At 42.5% G+C, this 24,250-nt stretch overlaps 1 pseudogene; it reads right to left on the bottom strand.

Moving 5' to 3' along the window:
- Positions 1-7,514: 7,514 nt before the first annotated feature.
- On the bottom strand, positions 7,515-23,766 carry LOC112631023 (annotated as a pseudogene).
- Positions 23,767-24,250: the final 484 nt, after the last annotated feature.

Below are 24,250 nucleotides of genomic sequence, written 5' to 3'. Positions count from 1 at the left end.
TCATTGTAATAAATATCTTCCCCATAAATTTATAGGTAAGGAAGTTATAATTGGTTGAATAGTCCCAGGTTGTCCATCGGGTCCTTCAGGCCCTTCACATTGCAAAATATAACTACTTTGGTATACTTCAGGGGCTTTATCAACTCCATCTATGTTAAATTGAGTGGGTTGAATTGGCCATGCAGAAGGCTAGTGCTGTAGAGAAATGATTGAATGTCTGCTCCTGTATCTACCAATCCTTTAAAATTCATTCCCTGAATAGTTATTTCACAGGTAGGGCATTTATCAGTAATTTGATTTACCCAATAAGCTGCTTTGCCTTGTTTATCTGTGCTTCCAAATCCTCCTGTTCATTTCATTTCACTTTTTCCCATTCCCACATATGGCACAATCAGGAGCTGTGCTATGTGCTCTACTGACTCTGCTTTCCAGGGAACAGAAGTAGATATAACAATTTGAATTTCCCCATTTTAATCTGAATCAATGACTCCTGTATGTATTTGTACTCCTTTTAAACCTACACTAGGTTTTCCTAAAAGTAATCCTATTGTCCCCCCTGGCAGTGGTCCACAGACTCCTGTTGGGACCTTTTTGTGGGGGTTCCCCAGGCAGAAGGTTCACAGCATTTGTGCAGCATAAAGCCACTGTGGCACTACTGGCTGTGGTGGGGTACAGGCATTGTACAGGGGTGAGGGAGTGGCCTCAGCCAGAAATTCCCCGGTTTGGAATAGGGCCTGGGACAGGCCCCTCATGGCATTTCCCAAAATTGGGTTCCCATTTTTATCAAACTTAGAGTGACACTGATTAGCCCAGTGTTTTCCTTTTTTGCATTTTGGACATATTTCAGGCTCAGCAGTTTTCTATTTTCCCCCAACTGGTGGTCTGACTCACCGATATTTTCTACATTCTTTCTTAATATGACCATGTTTCCCACAACCAGCTCCAGGAAACAGAGTATTTCTTTTACCCACTCTCAGTCCTGCCATTGCCTGGGCCAGTAGAGTAGCTTTATACAGATTACCTCTGACACCATCACAAGCTTTAATATAGTCAACCAAATGTGCTCTTCCTCTAATAGGTCACAGAGTGGCTTGGCACTCAGGATTGGCTTTGTTGAAAGCTAATAACTGCAACACTCTATCCTTAGCAGCCGAATCTACAATTACCTTTTTAAGAGGCTCCTGTAACCTGACTATAAAACCTGCATAAGATTCTTTGGGCCCCTGCTTGTCAGCACTAAAGGAAGGGTGTTGTTTTCCTCCTGAAGTGATTTTTTTCCCAAGCTCTGATGCACACTCCTCTAAGCTGCTCTATGGCATCATCCTGCATAACCACTGTACATTTATCTAAACCAGCGCAGCCGCAAACCCCCAAAAGTTGGTCTGCAGTTATATTAATTTGACGTTGGGCCTGGGCATTGTGAAGAGCCTGAATGGAAGCTTCATCTGGCCACCAAGTTTTAAATCATAAGAACTGAGCAGGAATCAGACTAGCTCGAGTAAGAGCATCCCACTCAGTAGGAATCATCCGACTAGAGACAGCAACATTCCTTAACAGTCTCATTACAAAAAGAGAACCTGGTCCATATTGATTAATAGCTTGCTTAAATTCTTTAAGTATTTTAAAAGGAAAAGGTTCAAATGTAGCTACAATATTCTCCTGTTGATCAGGTGAGTATATTCTAACAGGGAACTGCCAAGCATCCATATCACCCTCTCATCTAGCTTGGTGGATTCCTGCCTGAATAGAACTGAGAGCAGTCGCTCCAGGTGCTGCTCAAACAGTCACTGGGGCAACTACTTTTCACTCAGCGTCCTCCAGAAAAGAAAGATCTGGAGGATCAGGCCACTCTTTTTTTCAAAATGATGAGGGGGTGCAGAGGGGTAGGGACAAACCTCTCCCTCCTTTGTCACTTTAGCTGGCAAGCAAACCTGCTCTGTCACCTCTTCTTTTACTTCGTTGTACTCTCCTTCTTCCTCTGATTCCTCCTCCTCATCATCTGTGTGGAAAGGTTCCAAGGTGGAATGAACCAGAGCCCACACTGACCAGACAGTTATAGGAATATCCTCGGCACCATCCTTATATGCCTTTTTCAGTGTGCTGCCTACCTTTTCCTAGACCTCTATATTCATAGTTCCTTGGTCCGGAAACCAGGGGCAATATTTATCCACTGCACTAGAAAGCTGCATAAGTCAGCAAGTGCTAACCTTCATTCCCCCTTTTCTGAGGAGCTGCCGAAGCAGACTCAAATAAGTCACCTGCCTGCTCGACCCTTGTCCCATTGTTACCCTGATGTTTCCGAGCTCCCCTTCTTTCTTACCACGGGGATTGCTTAAGAGTACTCTGGTGTCCTCCAGCATAGTTTCACGTTCTCCACCCATCGCTCCAGTGACCCTTCAACCTGGGTTCGAGCCCCATGTTGGGTGCCACTTGTGGAGACCCCAACCCAGCGGCATGAGAGGAATGAAAAAAAAAAAGACAGAGAAATAAAGTGAATAAAGTGCAAAGTGGGAATCAGGGGGCTAACAGCCTTCAGAGCTGACAGCCATGAATAGAGTTTGACCCACTTATTTATTGACAGCAAGCCAGTGATAAGCATTGTTTCTATAGGTTATAGATTAGCTAAAAGCATTCCTTACAGGAAACAAAGCATTCTTAGCGAGGAGCAGAGTAACAGTCTCTGGCTGATTATCTGCAGCAAAAATATGTTGTTACAGCACAGGCCACTCATGCTATTGTTTGTGGTTTGAGCAGTTTTCCGCTCTGGGTGGGCCAAGTGTTCCTTGCCCTGCTCCAGTAAACCAACAACTTCTAGCAGTTTGTGTCATAGCCATCACTAGCATGTCACATTGCTGCAGAAATCCTGTTTATGGCCAGTTTCTTTAAGTCCTGTTTATGACAGGCTTAGGGCCTGTTCCCAGCAGATATGGGTGTCCAAAGGGTCCTGGAACCAATCCTCTGGATGCCAAGGGACAACTGTGTTTGAACCATGGTTTGAGTCTGGAGAGATTAATGACAAGAGTGGCTAAGCATGGGAAGGATTTCTATGGTGGGACTGCATTGGACCACCTCTGAATGTGTGTATTATGACTCACTGGAGCCTGTTGTGTTAGCCCATAGGGAGGATAATTATTGATTGAAAGCTGCATAAGTCAGCTAGTGCTAACCTTCATTCCCCCTTTTCTGAGGAGCTGCCGAAGCAGACTCAAATAAGTCACCTGCCTGCTCGACCCTTGTCCCATTGTTACCCTGATGTTTCCGAGCTCCCCTTCTTACTTAACATTGCTCATCCTCTATAGTTCAGTCAATTGAATATGCAGTTTAGTAAATTAAACAAATATAAATTATTATTTGATTGGGGTTAGTGGGATGCAAATAATAAGATTTACTCAGAGTATCCTAAAAATTCCCCGTTTTATTTAGTTTTGTGAAATTACATCCTCTTTCCAATTTTGCAACATTTCCTTGCATGTTAAAACATTTTTCCCTGAACCCACAATGAGTCTTTTACAACCCATCTCTGATACAAGAAAAAAGATATTTCAGCGAAAAACAGAGCTTGATTTTGTACCTAAGCTAAAAACAAACAAACCCAGAAGCGTACCTGCTCTGCTCATTCCCTTGTGCCCAAGAGAAAAAAACAAACAAACAAACAAAAAAAGACACTGTCACGGAAACTGATGCCTTAGGAAATCTTTTATTCATCATTTGGAAATTTATCACCAGCACACTGAGGGCAATAGCCCTTTCTCTCAGCTGTTTGTAGATAATTAACATCTTTGTCAAAAGACTTTCCTTCAAAAAATGTGGAAAATTGATTCTGATGAGTTAAGGAAATACAAGTCAGGAGGAATGGAGAAAAAAAATAACACATAGATAATCAGTCTTGTCACATTTTATGTCTCGATAGTGAGGGTATCAAGGAGATGCATGCCTGGTGATGAATAAAGAGAAACAGCTGATCTTGGAGGCATAGAATTGGGACTTGGAACAGCATCCCCCAGCTCAGATTCTCTTCTGTTATTGACAAACTGGAGAGACAGGCATATTGGTGTCCTTGATTTACCTACGCTAAACCTCTTGCATACAGATGAGCAAACTGAGAGCTAGAAAAACGAACTGGCCCAAATTTACAGAATTAAGTGACTTTGTCACATGAGTTGAAGAGCCTCAAAGATTACTGAAGTCTATAAGATTGTGGGAGAGTCATCAACTAAGTTATGCAAGCTGTCCAATCCCCTCCCAGATTTCACATGGAAAATTTCAATGGGAACAGAGGCAGATGAAGGCAGTTGGGTACACACATGAGGGGTGGTGTGGCCATTGAGATGCCTGAGCATTTACCAGGGGAATTTTTATTTTTAGAAGGAAATATCTACAGCATCTTACCAAATACTTTGCCTGGGATCTCAGAGGCTCTGAGAACACTAAGGTCTGCCTGTGTTCCTGTGTTATGAAAAACCAAGAGAGATGTAGCCCTTGTGCTTGTGTTTTACTGAGAGGGAGGCTCATGGCCCTATCCAGACAACCTCCACACCCCACCTTTGATCCCAGAGGCTGATGGAGAATGTCTTAGCCAGCTGCGGCCCTAGGTATGGTTCTAACAAATGGAGGCTCCTCTGAAAAATCTATAGGGCTTTGTTAGGGCCATCAATAGGGTTGCTTGTCTTGTCACATTTCTGGGAATTTGGGATTTTTTTTAATGGTTTGCTTTAATATTCTTCTTCTTTTTTGTTTTATGGAGTCTTGCTCTTTCACCCAGGCTGGAGTACAGTGGCCAATCCTGGCTCACTGCAGCCTCTGCCTCCTGGGTTCAAGCAATTCTCTTGCCTCAGCCTCCTCAGTAGCTGGGATTACAGGCACTCACCACCACAACTGGCTAATTTTTGTACCTTTAGCAGAGACAGGGTTTCACCATGTTGGCCAGGCTGATCTCAAACTCCCGACCTCAAGTGATCCACCCTCCTTGGCCTCCCAAAGTGCTGGGATTACAGGTGTGAGCCACTGCACCAAGCCATATTTGCTTCAATATTCTAACACAAAATGATACTTTAACTTATCATCCAATATTCCCACTTCTCAATAGGATGCAGCTGCTGTGTTTTTGAAAATCGTTATTTCAAAATATAGTCCTCCCACACAGTCCTATTTCTATTGGGATTTAAAAGGATTACACAAAATAGCCATCATGTTTCACTTAATGTGCCCTATGTAATGCAGCATCCAGCCTGCTACAGCCACTTGGGTGGCTCTTGCCCACTCTCTCCTCCAGGCTCTCTCACATGCATCAAGACTGTGATCAAATGGGACATTCTCACTCCAACCCCTCCTAACTCCCAATTCAGACTGTAGCCCACCCCTCAGCAGTCCCTATCCCCTTTCCTTCGTTTTGTTCCATAACTTTTGACACCTTCCAACATTCTATGGTTGTGCTTATTTCTTTTTTTTTTTTTTGGATGAAGTCCCACTCTGTCACCCAGGCTGGAGTGCAGTGGCGTGATCTCGGCTCACTGCAAGCTCTGCCTCCTGGGTTCACGCCATTCTCCTGGTTCAGCCTCCTGAGGAGCTGGGACTACAGGCACCCGCCACCATGCCTAGCTAATTTTTTTTTGCATTTTTCAGTAGAGATGGGGTTTCACTGTGTTAGCCAGGATGGTCTCGATCTCCTGACCTTGTGATCCACCAACCTTGGCCTCCCAAAGTGCTGGGATTACAGGCCTGAGCTGCCGCGCATGGCTGGTTGTGCTTATTTCTTTAGTGAACTATTTGCTTTTCTGCACAAAATTGCAAGTTCCACAGTGACAGAATTTTTTTTAATGGCTTTATTCTTTTCAGTATGTCCAGTGCCTCTAAAAGTACCTGGCAAGTGTTGTGAAGTATTTCCTGAATAGAGGCTGAATGTTGTGATAAGTTTCACTATGACTCCTCATCTTGTGCCTGCACTTGCAACTTTCTTCTTGTCTGCCTGGGGAGGTGTGCTCAGCACTCTCAGCCCCCACCACTCAAGATCCCTGTCTGCATGAGTGTAATTGCCATCGAGTGTCAACAGCACCATCCTGAGGATTTCTCCCCACTGGAAATATCCAGCTCTCCTCCCTTCATCCCCTCTTCCAAGATAACCAGTGTGTTGTTCCACCTCTTTCTCCCTACAAAGCCAGATGGCTTACAAAGCAGGGGCTGTTCCATGTACATGTGACTTTCTCACCCGGGTCTGTGTGTGCCGCATCTGCATGTGGGTGTGAATATGTGTGCGCATGTGTGCATTCACGTGTATATGTGTGCCTGTGTGTGTGTCTGTGCATATGTGCCTCTGTACCAAGAACCCCGAGGTCAGTGGCTGAGTATGAGGAACCTAAAGCTCTTACAAGTACTTTGAATACAGAAAGACGCATTTGTGCCACATAGGTGCATTAGTCCTTTGCAGTTGCTTAACAGTCCATTTTATTTTAATGCTAATGTTTGTGATTGTGTGGTGGATTCACAGAATGACAGAGTTGGTGTCTCCCCAGCATCACTGCCCTACATGCATGACATTATCCAGTGTGCACACATGTGGGTTGCTAGAGTATTTAGAGTAAACTGGGAGTTCACGGAAACCTGGCTGCTCCTAGAAGTGCTCAGCACAGCCTAACATGACATAAAGTGTTACAATTAATAAATAAATTAAGAAAAGCTACTGCACACAAGATCATCATTAACCAGATTACTATATACAACTATGAACACAAAGAAATGAAACAGCAAAAATCAAACTACAGAACAAGAACCTATGACAAAAATGAGTCAATAAAGGGCTAACTTACAGATTTTTAACCATAAATCCTTCAATTTAATATAAGGAAAAAAAAACCCTAAAGAAAAATTAACAAAAGAAGAATAGTACATGAAGAAAAGTAAGGCACAGAGGCCAATAAACATGTTCTAAACTCTACCTCACATGAAACAGGTTACAGCGAGAGGATCTCTGCAGGGCAGAAGTCCAGAAACACTGAAAATGAATCACCCCAACTTATTTCTTCTTTTTTTTGAGAAGTTTCAATCTCATTGCCCAGGCTGGAGTGCAATGGCGTGATCTCGGCTCACTGCAATCTCCGCCTCCCGGGTTCAAGCGATTCTCATGCCACAGTCTCCCCAGTAGCTGGGATTACAGGTGCCTGCCACTGCGTAATTTAGTATAGCTGGGGGTTTCACTATGTTGTCCAGGCTGGTCTGGAACTCATGACCTTCAGGTGATCCAACCACCTTGGCCTTTCCCAAAGTGTTGGGATTACAGGCATGAGCCAAGGCACCTGGCACTTCAACTTCGTTCTCAAGAATCAAGAAAGAAAAATCAAGTGCAAAGAGTGCAGGATGAAGATAATAATAAAAATAACAAACATCAATGAAATGGGAAAAAAAACCAACAGAAATAAACTAAGGCTAAAAGTTGTTTTTATAAATAATATAGTTAATAAACCACTAGCAAAACTGATTAAGGAAAAAAGATTAAAGAACACAAATAACCAGTATCAGAATCAAAACAACAGCCTACATAACAGTATTATAACAAGATAATCAGAGAATTTTGTGAAATTCTTCCCGGGAGGCCGAGACTCCTGCCTGTCCTTCCTCCGCCACAGGCATCCCAGACTACCGGACTCACCCTCGGCTGGTTTGCCCTCTCCTCCTTTCAGGGCTGCACGCCACCAGTTCCGGGCTTCTTCGGCTCTGGGAGGAGGCACAGCAGAAGGCGCGGTCGCTGTATGAGGCTGCTCCAAAGTCACCTCGCGCTGTTGCTGCCTCACTGCCTCCGGTCTTCAGCATTCAGGGAGAGTGCAGGCAAAACTGATCAAGGAAAAAAGATTAAAGAACACAAGTGACCAGCATCAGAATCAAAAGAACAACTCTACATAACAGTATTATAACAAGATAATCAGAGAATTTTGTGAAATACATATGATCGAAAGTCTGACAACAGAGATCGCAATAGATGCTGAAAACCCAACTTACTAAAACTGGCACAAAAAGAGCATAAAATAAGCACACTCCTATATATAGTAAACAAAAGTAATTAACTATTTTAAAAAATCCAACAAGTCAACAAACAATAATGCTCCACAAGGAAAACACCAGGATCAGACTTTGAAAATGTTCCAAATATTTAAGGAAGAAAAAATACCGACACTGCTCACTCCCTTAAAGAGAAGGAAAGGGATAGTTTTTCAATTTGTTTCGTGAAGCCAGCATTACATTAATACACAATCTGATCAGACAATAAAAAACCCAGCAATAATAGATGCTCTGTTTCACAAATACAGACACAAATATTCTAAGAAAAACATTGTTACATGAATGAAACTTTGTTGTTTAAATTAAAAATGAAATTAAACAACAAAGACCAGATTAGGAAACAACAACCTACAACAGAAATGAACCAATAAAGGACTAATCTCTATAGTGTCTTTAAAAATGCTTCACATCAATATAGGAAAAACACAAACGACCCAAGACAAAAAGAACACTATGAAGAAAAAAAAAAGGGAGGTGCATGGGCGAATAAATATTTGCTAAGCCATACTTTGAAGAGGGTTATTTCCAGTTCCAGATGAGATACCCACAGACAGCCTGGAGAGTGGGACCCCAAGGGGCAGGACCCCCAGGAGGAGACAGAGGCCCGGCAGTGGGGGACCCGGGGCCGGGGCCGAAGGTGACCCCATCCTCTTCCCTGGCTGCCCCTCAAGGCTCCTGCCGCTCCCGGGCTCCAGCGCCCTCTCACCGGGTCCTGATCTGGGCTCCCTTTCTCACCGCGGGTCAGGAAGGAGGCCCCGGACCCCAGTCCCGGAGGAAACGGAGGCTCCAGGGCTTCCACGGAGGAGAGAAGGGGAGGGCTCCTCTCCAACCCGGGCTCTCCAGCGCCCCCTCCCCGCAGCGGGCTCTGAGAGGGCGAGAAGGAGGTCGGGGGCTGGGTTCAAGCCGCACTGCGCCCCGTATTCAAGAAGAAAATGGACTCTCGAGAAGCCTGCGCATCACAGGGGTCCTGGCTGGGTCTGGGATGGGGCTCGGGGAGGGTCAGACGGCTCTGCTGGGCTCCCAGCCCGTGGCCTCCTGGCGCAGCGGAAGGCGAGGTCGCTTTGTGGGCCGCTCCAAAGTCGCCTCGCACTATTGCTGCCTCACTGCCTCCAGTCTCCAGCATCCAGGGAGAGTGCAGGCAGGCGGCACCCAGTCCTCTTCCTTCTCCTCCTACCCACGGCAGAGCAGCCTCCAGCATCCAGGGAAAGTGCAGGCTCAAAGTGGTGCCTGGCCCTCTTCCTTCTCCTCCTGCCCAGGGCGGAGCAGTACAGACCACGCTTTCTGAAGTAGGGTGAAATGATGAAAGCCTACTGAGCAACTATTTATCCTGTAAGGCATGTTTGGATTGGGTGAGAGCCTCTGTGCACAGCAACTCTGATTGGATAATATGACCCAATCAGGGCTGGCTGAAAAGTTCCTTCTCGTCCTATCAGAACCAGGGTATACATGCTGGGGGTGGGACAGGAGCCAGCGCCCCTACTGGAATCGGAAGCTGTGGGTGCACGCCGGGAGACGGCTTTGTAGCCGCGTCGCCTTCGGCTTTGCCTCCTGCCATGTCCCGCAGGCCTGGAGAATGTGGCCCCAGAGTGAAATGAGGAGAAGGTGGCCCTGCCGAGGGTGAGTCTGGGGAGGCTGGAGTGGGGGCTGTGAGGGAGGCGCCTGGGCAGGAGTCTCGGCCTCAGCTGGGAGCAGCATATTCAGTGTATAATGGGAATAACAGGCAAAATAGGTCTTAACTGTTTGTGTTATCAGTGAGAAAGACGTCCTTCCGTTCAACCGCAGGCCGCTAGGAGTTATGTTTTGGGGGAGTTGAGAGTTAAACTCGGATTTTTGACTGTGAGGAGTTGACATCCATATCTCCACGTTGTTCAAGGGTCAGATGTATTTTAGAGCACTGGTGTGAATCACTTTGGGTCCCACTTGTTGAAAATAGGCATTGACATTTGGAGGCGCCTCCTTGTAGTGAACAGGTACTACTGATCTCTCTCTTCCACGTACTGGCCTTTCCCCAGCTTCTGTAGAACCCTGTTTCCTGGAGTTTACTTACATTCTTTAGTCAATTCTTCTCAAATTCTTCTGAAAGTGGGTTTGGAGGAAGGGAAGAGAAACCTGCAGTCTTGGCTGTGTTCACGTTTTGGTTCTGATTCCCTTGTGCGGTCCACATTCAGATTGGGGTCGTTAATGAAATCCGTGGCTTCAACTCTCCCTGCATTCCAGCATCACCCAATCGTGTATAGTTAATTTCGAACTCCCTTTGCACCACGAACTCCCATCTCCAGGTGTTTAACAGGAATTGGACACTGAGCATGTGATATTTTCCCCTAAACCTGAATGCATCTTCGTTTTTCCTTGTTTCCCCGTGTGCTTGTCCCCTGCCCAACCACTGGCACCACAAACCTACATGCCTAAAATTCATCCACCTCCTTTGTAATGGCACCCAACCACCACATACAGTCTTTTTAAATGTCTCAGTTCTGCATTTGGAAAATTACACATTTTGACTGTCTTTTCACTTCACTGCCTTTCCATTACTCTAGGCCCTCGTGATTTCTTCATTGTGGGACTAATGAGCTATGAGTGTTTACCCTCCTAGTCCTTTTTCATGCTCCTTAAAACCTCAGGCAGAATAAGTGGAAATTAAACTCGTGGGCATTCAAGGACACCCCACGGTTTTCAGGATAAAGTTTGTATGGCTTAGCTTAATGCCCAATGACTTTCACACTCCTCTGTTGATAATTTCAATCTCTTGAAACTTTCTCAAACAAAAATAACTAACATTTATTAACAACTTGGTGTTTCCAGTAAATACTTGAAGCAATTAAAGTCATAATTAAAGTAACATATGCAAAAACCCTATCAGTACTGCTTTTATACTTAAAGTTTTGTTTAAATATAACCCTGTTTACTTGTTTATGTGTTGTCTATGGCTACTCTCATGCTGCAATGGTCGAGTAGAGTATGAAACAGATGATGTGGACCACAGATCCAAACATGTTTACTATTTTGCCATTTTCAGGAAAAGTTTGCTGGATGACTCCTAATCTAGGGGAATGTCTGTGTTACTAGTACAGGAGATCTATGCCAGCCAATGTCAGATAAACAAGTTGATTTTATGGACAATTTGTCATATACATTGTCATATACCTACAAGCACCTTTCCAGTTTTTGTAACTATTAACGACTTATTTTCCCATTTAGTTTGCTCCCTGTAACTTTGAGTGGCTCAACCATTCATCCTGTTTTGATTTCTTAATACCACTTACCCTCCTTCCAGATTATTTAATCAGGTGATTTTATATTATACCTCAGTAGGGTCGTGAGACTCTTGTTTGTTTACATGTCTCTATGACCCTCTTTGTTGTATCATAAATGGATTGATGATATGTAAAATGTACATATTCATGGAAATAGCATTTGTTCCAAGTGACAAAACTATTTATAAAATGAGGATTGTAATTATGTGTGATATTTGAATTCTGTACATGTATATTTCTGTCCTTGGATTGGATGCAGAAAAGGGGTTGATTTTGGCTTCAGCCATGGTTCTTTCCTCAGAATCCTAAGGTTAGTTGCTCTAGGCATGGGGCTGTAGGATGAACATCCCAAGGTGACAGTCATTGTTGATCCTTACACCTTATTCTTGTTGGGATTTTTAGTAAGTGTATTCATATTTTAAGAGCTGTATTAGTTATAAGAATAAATAGAATCAATTTTTATTTTAAAATGTTTCAATTTGAAATAATTGTATACTTCACAAAAATTGAAATATTAACAGTATTTCTGCATACCCTTCATCTATCCTTAATGTTAATGTTTAACATAATCATAGAACAATTATTAAAGGTGAAAAACTCATACTGAGTCAGTACAGTCAAGTAATCTTCAGAGCGCATCTGAATTCTCCCTCCGGTACCCATTTTCTGTCCTCAGTGCACGTAGTTCTCATTTTTCCTCAGGCTCCTCCAGTTTGCATAATTTCCTCATTATTTCTTTTGCATTCATGACCTTGATACTTTTTAAAAATTATATTTATTTTGTAAATATTTTGTAGACTTCACTTCCATTTGGGTTTGTGGAATGTTTTGTTATGAAGTAACCTTCCATCTAATCGTGAGGAAACATCAGACAAATCCAAATGGAGGTCCAGTCTGAAATAAATATGATTCATGTGGCAGGAATGCCACAGAAGTAATTTTACATACTTCTCAGTGCGTTTTATCAGATGGCACGTGATGTTGCCATTACTGGTGATGTTAATCCTGGTACAGTGGTGGCTGCCAAGTATTTTTCCCTTTTTAGCTGAAATGTATCCTATGGGGAGACATTTAGAAATATCCAAATATCCTGTTTGATATCATATTCTCCCCCCTTAATCCTAGGACCCATGAGTAGATTTTTACCTACAGCAGTTATTACAGTGGAGATTGCCTGATGATTTCTTTCCATCATTCCTTCTGTATTTATTTGGAATGCTCTAGTAGGAAACAGCAGTTGCTTCTACACCACTTGTTTATTCAATTATTTATATTATTATGGACTCATGGCAGTTTTGTGCATTCTTTGGATTATGATCCAATGCTAATATTATTTATTTTGTTTTCAGGTTGTGTCAACTGTTGAGGTGATCAGACCCAACACCAGGCCCGTGGGGGCTATGAAGTCTGGCGGAGTCAAAGGAATGAGAAAAGACAAGAGAGAAAGTGGGACCATGGGGCCAACACTAGTGTGGAGGCTGCAAAGGCTCCGAGTTCTGGGAGCCTATTTATTGGTGATCAAACAAAGAAACAGGTGGTGAGGATGTGGAGGTTGAAAGGAAGCAGTGTATCAAGTGAATGAGCTACAGTTGTGATGGTTTAGCATTTTCTTTGAAACATATGGCTACTTGAGATAAAGGGAGTGCTAGAAGCAAGGAGTCAGCAATTCTAGACACATTCCAAAGGCCACTAGGGGTTTTAGATCCTGGACCCTGGACATGTTCCAACCCCTGCCTCAGCTTCTCTTCCAACCCTCAGCTTTTCTCCCAACACTCAACATTGGCCACTGAGAACCCCTTCAGGTTGGCACCTGTTGCCTTTTGATGTGCTGTCAACATTTTTGAGTTCTTCCTTATTTTTAGCATCACAAAGCATTCCAGGCTTATCATGCATCTTCCCTGACCTCAGCCCTGAAATTAACCCTATTTCTAGGGAGCCCTGGTTCATTAACTGGAGAATGGTACTGGAAACCATGATCTGAGCACTAGGTGTGCTCATTAGCATTGGAATGTCATTTACTCTAGGATCTCTTCATTAACAGAGCTAGGAGCTCTGTGTTGGTGTACTCACACATGCATTAACATTCGTCTATACCTATCTGACTGTGTACCTACCTACCTACTTATAAAAACCATGAGTTCTTATTGTTGCCTTTGATTCCATTCTAACACCACCAAGTTTATTCTAGCTTTTCCTTCTTTGTAACTTCTAACAGTGAGAAAATTGGCTTTTATTTTCCAAGATATGTTCACTTGTTTGTTCCTGGTGTGTGTGTGTGTGTGTGTGTGTGTGTGTGTATGCGTGTATATAGTAGACTGAGAATTGTGAAATCGTATGCTTGTTGAGAAATAAATTTGCTAATTAGAAGATAGTATTTGTGGGATATTTTTTTTTGTCTTTAGCTTTCAACAATGAAAATAGAGTTTTCCAGAGTTACTTAGGCTACTTATGTTCTTCCCCACCTTTTTCTGCGTGCTCATGTTATTAGATTTCCTTTTATTAGATTCCCATTTCATTAGATTATCTTTTATCCTTTTTAGATGTCTTATGCACAAATGAGCAGGTAACATGTATAATTTTTAATATCCCCTTCTCATTATATGAAGTTCAGCCTATACCACGTGTGTGTGTGTGTGTGTGTGTGTGTGTATATATATATGTTTATATACACATTCTCACTCTGTATTTTGCAATTTTCTTTCCACTTAACAATATAGCCTATATTTTAGAACGTATTTAAACTTACTTTCATCTTAGCATGCTGTGATAGCAAACATTTTCATTATTTTTCAGCCATGGAATTTTGTCTATAAAATATTCACTTCAGAAATGTAAAAGTAAAGCATCAACATTAACAGAAACACTGTCCTTTTGAGGGTTTTCTCTTTTTTCTTTTCTTTTCTTTTGAGACAGAGTCTCATGCTGTTGCCCAGACTGGAGTGCATTGGTGCGATCTCCACTCACTGCAACCTCCACCTCCCAGGTTCCAGCAATTCTCCTGCCTCACCTTCCCCGAGTAGCTGGGACTACAGGCGTGTGCCACCACACCCGGCTAATTTTTGTATTTTTAGTAGAGACGGGATTTCACCATGTTGGCCAGGCTGGTCTCAAACTTCTGACCTCAGGTGATCTGCCCACCTCGCCCTCCCAGAGTGCTGGGATTACAGGCATGAGCCACCACACCCAGCCGAGGTTTTGCTTCTTAAAACTTAACATTTTGGGGTCACTCAGATATTTTCCCACTGTAAGACTTATGTCAAAGTAGTATAAATTTTTGGTAGTAATTTAAATGTGTTTATTTATAAATGCACATTTATGTTTTATTTCTAGCTGGTTGCAGTGTTTGATGAGCAAGATCTACATCATGGAGGTGATGACACCAGTGCCAGCTCCATGCATAGCCAGAGCCTAGAGAGATTTCCTAGCGCTAGTGAGCTTGGCACCAACAATATCTCACTCAGCCTTTCAGTCTGATCAAGCAGCAAGTGAAATTGAGGTCACATATTCAGTACTTCATGCAAGTAAGTAAAAGCTCTTTCTTCTCTGCATACTTCATTTTTTTTTTTTTTTTTTGAGACGGAGTCTTGCTGTATTGCCCAGGCTGGAATGTAGTGGTGTGATCTCGGCTCACTGCCACCTCTGCCTCCCAGGGTCAAGCAATTGTCCCTGCCACAGCCTCCTGAGTTGCTGGGATTACAGGCAGCTGCCGCCATGCCTAGCTATTTTTTGGGTATTTTTAGTAGAGATGGGGTTTCTTCATGTTGGGCAGGCTGGTCTTGAACTCCTGACCTCAGATGATCTGCCCACCTCGGCCTTCCAAAGTGTTGGGATTACAGGTGTGAGCCACCGCACCTGGCCACTTCATCTTCATTTGAAGGATGCAAAGTTTTGTCATCCATTCTTGCTTCTGCAAATGCAAAGAATTCATTTCTTGAACAGATAATAGAATTTGTTACCTGTTTTTATCCAGAATTCAGTTTAGAACCTTGGCAAATGTCTTGCAAGAGAAGTAGTCACATTAAAGTCACATTTTAATGAATTAAACTTACTTTAGTCAACTTTTCATGGCAGAGCAGGGTCCATCAAGGCAGGGGGATAGAGAAATACTTAAACACTGGTATGGCCCAAGTCCCAACCGATTTTAGTATATGTGCTGCTGAAGTGAGCACCCAAGTCCCAACCAATCTGAATGAACCATTCTACCATACCCAGCCAGTATTAATATTATTCATAATAATATCTTAATAAATGATGAAAATTCAGTAAATAAAAAATGAATATAAAATACCTAAACATAAGTGTGTCATAAAACACTAGTTGAGGGTTCTAAACATACCAAGAGTAACTGTTTCAAGTCGCTTTAAAGCATTGCAATTTGTACAACCAAAAGGAAATATATCCTAAGGAAAACATGAATTGCCAAACAAGGACCCTAAAACTGTTTTTTATTGGTATTGTTCATCTTCAATTTGTAGATCGGTATTATAGGATGAAGGAGATGAGGAGCAATAATACTTTAATTCTGTCACTCCTGGTGTCATTGAGGACCTAGGATTCTTAGTATAGAAAAAAGGGGATACAGATAAAAGTTACAAAGTAATAAACAACTACTTTATAATCCTCAATTTGGATAGGACAAGTCATCATGGATTCATGATATGTTTTTTTTTTTCTTTACAACCTACACTTTATTGATTTTATAGCAGGAAATTAGAATGGATAAGATAAAAAACTTAAAGACATTGAACTGTCCCAGAATGATAACTTTAGAACTTGAATGAATTCAGAAATCTGAAAATTTAATGAATTTAAGTTATATTGTGGATATTTCAAATTGCTTTAGAACTGGATTTAGTCCATGTCTTTCAATATCTCAGTGTGTTGTGGTTTCACAGACCTACGACAATACACAGAAATATTTGATACTTACAGGTTGCTATTTATAGATTTTCTTCTTGTTATTTGGTTTGAAAGTACATATGTATTGGTTATTGGCCATCAGTAATAATTTCTTGAGCTCATGATTGATGCAAAGCATTGTGCTAGGAGTTATGGTGGATACACAGAGGTTTAGAACTATGATCCTGTCTTTAAGGAGTTTGCTCTCCAGTTAGGTAGGACTGATGGGATTTCCCCCCTTCACCATTTGCACATTTTGTGCTGAGAATTTACTGATCACCTGAAGTATATCACAAAAACTGCTATACATTTTCTGTGTGCTAACTCATGTAATCATCAAAATAAATAGTCTGTAAAGGAAACTGAAACTCAGAGGCATAGTTTAACTTGATTCATGTCATGATATGTTTTAACTATCAAAAAAAAAAAAAAAAAAAGAGAGAGAGAACCCAGAAGGAAGGAGAACTCCTGTATGTATTCACAGAAAAAGGCACGAATCAAAGACCAACTTAGTAAGGCAACATTTCTCATATCCAGGCTATATTCTGGAAATAACAATTTTTTATAAAAAAGAGATCAGAGTTTCTTGGAGAAATGCCTGAATTTAGGTCTGGACAGAAAATGTATGAGATGATTCTCGATCTCCCTGACATATCATAAAATAAGGATGCTATGAAACATAACTAGGGTATATTAGAGGGCCTAGGAGATGACATGATGCTCCTACTGTCCAAAAACAGGACAATTGGAACATCAATTAGTATAGTAACAGCAATAAATGCATGGATTTGTAATTATAATAAATAAGTTTACAAGCAAGAGAAAGGCTGCCAGTTATCCAATTTATGATTTGGAAAGCTGATAAGGGAATAATTCATCTATTCTGCATTTCCTGTGTGGGTGGTGTCACTGGATAACTAACAGATCAAGGGGAAATCACTTTTTATGTAAGTATTTCAGCGAATAAATGAAAATATAATGATAGCATTAGAATATTACTATTTTGCAACTCCTGGTGAAATAATAGATCTAGGGATTGATCATTGTATGAAAGGACAATAAAAATTAGGGACCCAATTTACTATGACAAAAGAAAAAAATTAAGCTGAAAGCTGAGTCATGCAAGAAGCCGCCTTTCCTTGGCTTTGTAAGCAGTTGCAGATAGGAGTTTAAGCATTTCCACAGGTAGCTACCCTGTTCATCTTATCTAATCAAGTGCTAATTTATTGAGCATAAGATCAGTACATAATTGACTATTTCCCTACCTGCTCCTTTTCTCTTGCAACATGAGGATCACCACACACTTTCTGTTTCCTCTCTAGGTCACTTTTCTTTTTTAAATATTGAAGCCTTCAAAATCATCTTTGGAGAAAAATCACAGACCACAGACTGTTTCTGTGATTCTCTGTTTATTTCTTCTGGGCATGTTCTTAACCTTGGCAAAATAAACTTCTATCTTGATTGAGACCTGGCTCAGATACTCTGGTTTTACAATTGCTATGGTCTTAATGTATCCCTCAAAATGTATGTGTTGAAACTCTAATCCCCAAGACAGCAGTGTTGGGAGCTGCAGCCTAATGGAGGTGTTTAGGTAAAAAAGCCACGTATTTTTTGGAAAAACTGATAAAGGAGAGAATAAATTATTTATCTATTCTGCATTTCCCATATGTGGGTGGTATCTACTACACTGTAGTAGATGAGGGGGATGTTACTTTTTATATACATACAAAATAGCTAGGTCTTATGTAAGTATAAAAAGAGCTTGAAGGATTGGGTTTACTTTTTGTCACTCTTCTGTCACGTGAGCACATCACATCCATCCTCTCTCCCTTTCACCTGCCTCCCTGTGCGTATGTAGTAGGAATGTCCGCTCCAGAGGCCTCTTGATTTTGGACTTCCCAGCCTGCAGAACTGTGAGAGAATAAATTTCTGTTCTTTTTATGTTACCTAGGTTCAGGAACTCTGTTATAGTAATAGAACACTCCCAACTGGAGTTCTTCAGCACACCCCAGTCCATCCCTTCACTACCCCCCTGACCTGTGCAGTCTTACATGCCTTTATATCAAAAGCCCACAGCTAACCCAGAGGGCTTCAGCTCTGCCCTGCCTGACTTCCTAGGAAGCCCCCCTCTCCAACCACCCTGATCGGAACACTGTCTGAAGGTTCTCTCTAACCATTTTAAAAAGAAGAGAAATTTGTCTGACAGAGAGGTTCTGGTGAGGAGGCCAGCTTCCACATCAGAGGGTGATGGCAGTTTGGGCTGGACTGGGATAAAACAGTGCTGTCCCGGGGCTAGCTATGTGATAAGGGGCTCCAGAAAGTACAGTGATGGTCCCCTGGGAGGCTTTCTCCTCTCCCGTCTGCAGGTTCCTGGTGAAAGGACCTATTGGCCACTAGGGTATCTGAATATGTGTTTACATGTGTGTATGTGTGTGTCTTTTGTGTGTATGTCAGAGTGGTGTGTGTGTTCTTGGCTTGATTTCTTTCAGCATGAAGCCCACTGTTTTGCTGAATGTATCTCACTGTTTCCTGAAATTCAATGCATTCAGCTGACTCAAGGGTCCTGGGGCCTCACTGTGTTATATTTGCACAAGCCTAATGTCTGTGCAGACTGTATGCTGGAGTTCAGTTGTAAGACCCTTTTGATCCCTTATCCTAACCCTGTAATAGAAAAGCCATTTCATTCAATGGAATAGAAACCCAGATCTAATGGAGAGATGGTCTAATCTGCCATACACTGGAGCACTATCCAGTGATTTTGTTTTTGTGGCATTGGTGGAAATTTCCAGGTTCTCTAGATGGTGGGCAGAGACCTCAATTTTTAAGAAACTCCCTCACTCCACCCCTGCCAATGAGGACACTGCTTGAGGACATTCCTGTTAATGTTAAGTAGAAGAGATCCTTTCTTTTCTTTTCTTTTTCTTTTCTTTTCTTTTTTTTTTTTTTTGAGATGGAATTTTGCTCTTGTTGCCTAGGCTAGAGAGCAATGGCCTAGTCTCCGCTCACTACAACCTCTGCGTCCCAGGTTCAAGTGATTCTCCTGCCTCAGCCTCCCAAGTAGCTGAGATTACAGGGGCACACCACCACGTCCTGCTAGTTTTTTAAATTTTTAGTTGAGATGAGCTTTCACCATGTCGGTCAGGCTGGTCTCAAACTCCTGACCTCAGGCAATTCACCTGCCTCAGCCTCCCAAAGTGCTGGGATTATAGGCATGAGCCACCACGCCTGGCCAAGAGATCATTTCTTGATGTTGAATTTCAGGTCAGGAAGCCAGCTCCTGCATATCAGGGTGGTGGTGCTTGGGCTGAGACAGGTCTAGACAGCACCATCAGAAAAGGGGCTCAAGGAAGTAGCTGTGAAAGGGTCCTGGGATGTTTTCTTCTCCCCTCTCTGCAAATGTCCTGGAGGGACATCCTGTTAGTCACTTTGCGGGGGATGTGTGTGTGTGTGTGTGTGTGTGTGTGTTCATCACTTGGTTTTGTTTATGTTTTTGTTTTTCTTCATGAAGTCTGCAGACTTGCTAAAGGTACCTTGATGTTTTCTGAAAGCAGAGCCAATGACCACACTCCAGGGACTGAGTCCTCAAATCTGTGGTATTTGCTAAGGACAGGTGTATACCTGCAGACAGTGTGATGGGTTTCAGGGCCAAGGAACACTAGTTTCTGTGCCCTGTTTCTATGTTAAAAAGACATTTCATTCAACTGGATAATGGTAATTCTGGAGAAGAAAAGGTCTACTCTGCCATAGGATGGGACAGCAGCCTGCAGTTCAGAACACTGGTGTGTGTCTGGAAATTTCCAGGGCCTCCAATTGCTGGTAGAGGCCCAGAAGGTAGGGGGTATTTGTCTGCAGATCAAAGGTGAGGGTTCTGCTCACCCCATTATCTTGGCCATGTGTGGACCCTTGAGTTTGCAAGGCTGGATGTCCTGACTGACTGTGCCGTAGGAGGGTATAAGAGACTGAAGGTGACACAACTATAGGCTGTGGGGATGATGTTCATAGGGAGCCCCCCTGCTGCCTGTGGCAAGAGGAAAGAGTGAAATGCTTGGGGCTGGGAAGAGGCAACAAAAGTCTACAGAATCTGTTGTCCTCAGTTCATCTCCCATCCTAGTCCAATCATGGCCTAACATCCTTAGCTACAGATTGCAGAGGAGACTCTGCGCGTTTGTGTTCATATGGCCTTGGATGTTGGCAAATTCAGATTAGTGCCCAGGCATCTGTGCCTATAATTCCAGTTTCAATGGGCTCAGGACCAGGCTAAAGGGCCTCCAAGCTTCCTCCAGTTTCCTGGTGTATGCATGTGCAATATACTCCCCTGCCCTGGGTCTTTTCTGCCTCTTCTTGCCAGTTGGGTTAGAGCTAGCTTACTAACCAGTGTTTTCTGAGACTTAATAGAATGGGCTCAGACCAGTTGGAGACTTTAAAAGGGCTATGTGATAGTAATAGATTTTTAAAGATTCATTATTATTTTAGAGTAGATCTGAGTGTACAGCAATATGGAGTGCAGAGTCCAGCATTGCCATATACCCTCAATTCCTGTACACTTTCGGGTCACTCCACAACCAACCTCTTACACCAGAGTAGAATATTTATTATAGTCAGTGAACTTACACTGACACATCATCATCACCCAGAGCGATACTCTTGGTGGCACACATTCTAAGGGTTTGGAAAATGTATAACGAGAACGAAATGTATGATGAATGTATTATAGCTGTTATGATATCGTGCAGTATATTTTCACTACTGTAATAATCTTGTGCTCCATTTATTTATCCTTTCTTTTCCTAACCACTGGAAACCACAAATGTTTTCACTCTCCATAGTTTTGCATTTTTCTGAATGTTATATACTTGCAATCATAGAGTAGATAACTTTCCAGGTTGGCTTCTTTCAGTTAGTAATATGCATTTAGTATGTAATACGCAATTAGTTATAGCTCATTTCTTTTCAGAGGTGATTAATATTTCATTTTCTAAATATACCACATTTGTATTTATCATTAAGCTACTTAAGGACATCTTGGTTCCTCCTAAGTTTTGGCAGCTATTTTAATATGTTAAGATGCTATAAACATCTGTGTGCAGGTTTTTGTGTGGACATAAGCTTTCTGGTCATTGGATAAAGACTTAGGGAGTGCAACTGCTGGATCACATAGTAAGAGTACGTATAGTTTTGTAAAAAAAATGCCCGCATTAGGAGAGCCTTTATGATGATAAAGGAGAACGTGTTCACATACTGAGAATCAATCCCACGAAGGAGGTAGAGCTTGAAAATCCAGAAACAATGACGCAACCATAAGAGCTGTTAAAAGATACTGTTGGCCGGGCGCGGTGGCTCAAGCCTGTAATCCCAGCACTTTGGGAGGCCGAGACGGGCGGATCACAAGGTCAGGAGATCGAGACCATCCTGGCTAACCCGGTGAAACCCCGTCTCTACTAAAAAATACAAAAAACTAGCCGGGCGAGGTGGCGGGCGCCTGTAGTCCCAGCTATACGGGAGGCTGAGGCAGGAGAATGGCTGGAACCCGGGAGGCGGAGCTTGCAGTGAGCTGAGATCCCGCCACTGCCCTCCAGCCTGGGCGACAGAGCGAGACTCCGTCTCAAAAAAAAAAAAAAAAGATACTGTTAGGCACTTTGAAACATTACGAAGTGTATTTGAGGATTCAGAAATTTATAAAGCAGCCCGAGACTGCAAGCACCCGAGAGCTCCCACAGAGAGGCTTAGGGAAGGTGGGGGAAGACCCTTATATGGTGAATGTAGAAGAAAAGAAAATACTTGATTGGGTAAAATGGAGCAGTGGCCTCATTTGGAACATTACAGTGGAAAGTCTCCAGTTAGTTGGTAGTTGTTGGTTTCTGATGGGTTAAACTTAAGTTTCCTTTCATTATTTATACTGAGTCAAGTTCTGGTTTGTTGAAGGAAGAACTGAGCGTACTGGAGCCACCTCAGCCTCATAGCCATCTGTTTATTTGATCATTTTTAACAGAGAAGATCCTTTTAAAAATAACTGTTGCCCCAGCTGGCGTGCAGTGGTGTGATCACAGTTCACTACAGCCTCAACCTTCTAGGCTCAGGTGATCCTCCCATCTCAGTGCTCCCCACCCTGAGTGGCTGGGACTACAGGCATGTGCCACCACATGACCATGCTCAGCTACTTATTTGTTTGTACTTGTTTTAGAGATGGGTTTCTCTAAGTTGCTTAGGCTTGTTTTTAAAATCATGGGCTGAAATAGTCTGCCTGCATTGGTCTCCCCAAGTGCTGGAATTATAGGCCATCTAAATTTTTTATCTCAGATTTGTGAGAAAAGGAGGGGTACTTTTTCTGACATGATGAGGCAGAAAAAGGTGAGGTGGGCGCATCCTGTGCATATTATTTTCTTAGGTGATGGGAAGATGATCGGCTCTTGCCTAACGGGATATATTTTCTCCTTTAATGATTTGGCAAGATATCAGGTGAAAGAAGTTGAATAAAAGTTAGAAGAACATAGAAAAGATTGGTTATACATGTTGAGTTTCTGAAGAAATGATGTCATTGGAGAAACAAAACTGTTATTGATTTTTAGAAATATTTAGGGCCAACTTGTTGTGTAAGTTATTTGAATTTATGATGAACCTCTGACCACTTTTTGATATTTTTCTGATTCAGCTGAGTGGTGTCATTGAGCCAACGCAAAGTGGTGCTCATCCAGGGATGAGATTTTGCCAGAGAAAGGACGAGCATCGAGTCAGGGGGCTTAAAGTAGTTATGAGAGATTATCTAAAATTGCTTGGGTAGGAGAGAGATTGGATTTTTGTGTATTTGGTATTTGGGAGAAGAGGGGTGTGGGTATGTGCATGAGATGTGTCGTTTATTCTCTTAAGAGAGAAAAATGAGGGGATTAATGGACTGTAGTTCTGGACAAGGTGGAAAACTCTTAAAGTGGAAGTATTGATGCAAGTGCTGTGACAGACCGGAATGGTGCAGTCAGTCCCTTCATCCGTAAATCAGTAGAATATTAGCAGTTCAGACTCAAACCTTGTAAAAAATAGGTGGAGAAAAGGAAGTCCCTCACAGTAACTGGCGCCATAATCAAGACAGAATGTTTCTAGAATAAATGGAGTTATCTGCTTTCAGCCCCAGGTGGTAGCTATTGTCTGCCCTGATGATATGTGATAATAATTTGTGATCCCAATGTCTTAAAATAAAGTCACTCATCTCCAGTAGAATTATGTCCACAGTGAAGATGTCCCCTCAACCCCAAAGAGATAAACATGCATGAATGAACTGAGGTAATAACAACTACTGCTGCCTGGGATCATAAGAGACCTGAAATGAACTAACAGGAAGTGAAAGGTGGCTGAGAAAATGAGAATGGACCCATCTGCAGAGGATCATAAGACCAGCAAATACAAGGTCTTGCCCAAGATGCCTTCAGAAGCTTTGTCCATGAGAACTCTAAGGACTTCTCCATACCTGGTGGCTGCTGCTGTGATCTCTGCCCAAAAGGAGCCTCTGACCAGTATCTAAAGGGCTTCTGGACCCACTGGACTCTTCTGGAGGTACATTTGTCTCTGGCGTCATCGTTGTGGTTTATTTACTCCCTTTATTACTGCCTGTGTGTAGAATGATAATTGCCTAATTGATTGTATGAATAACTCTTGATACATGGTAAATCTGAGCATATGTAATTGTCTGCCATGTCATTGTGAAACCTCACAGCATCAGTCCGTGTCAGCACAACCGGGCAGCTTGCACCTAATGCAAATCTCAATGGGCGTAGTCTACAGGCACCTAATGACTCAAGTACTTTAACAGTCACTAATGAGCGTATATCCAAGGAATAGTCCAATAACACATGGCTGGCCTGACTCAAGGTAACTATATGTCCAGTCCAGGGTCATACTGAGTGGACATCTGCCAACCACATGTCATTCCCCCTGCCTGCCATTGAGCAGTCAAAAGTGACTGGTGTAAGCAGACATTAGTGAGCTTGTTCAACTCAGTATTTGCTGCTTCTGATGGGATCATACTCAGGATCTAGGTCATTGTGCCTTATTGGAGTCCT

Source organism: Theropithecus gelada, chromosome 9 (assembly GCF_003255815.1).
Source record: "Theropithecus gelada isolate Dixy chromosome 9, Tgel_1.0, whole genome shotgun sequence".
NCBI classification, from domain to species: Eukaryota; Metazoa; Chordata; class Mammalia; order Primates; family Cercopithecidae; genus Theropithecus; species Theropithecus gelada.
The sequence above is the reverse complement of the archived record's forward strand: the minus strand, read 5'-3'. Positions and strand labels throughout refer to the sequence as shown.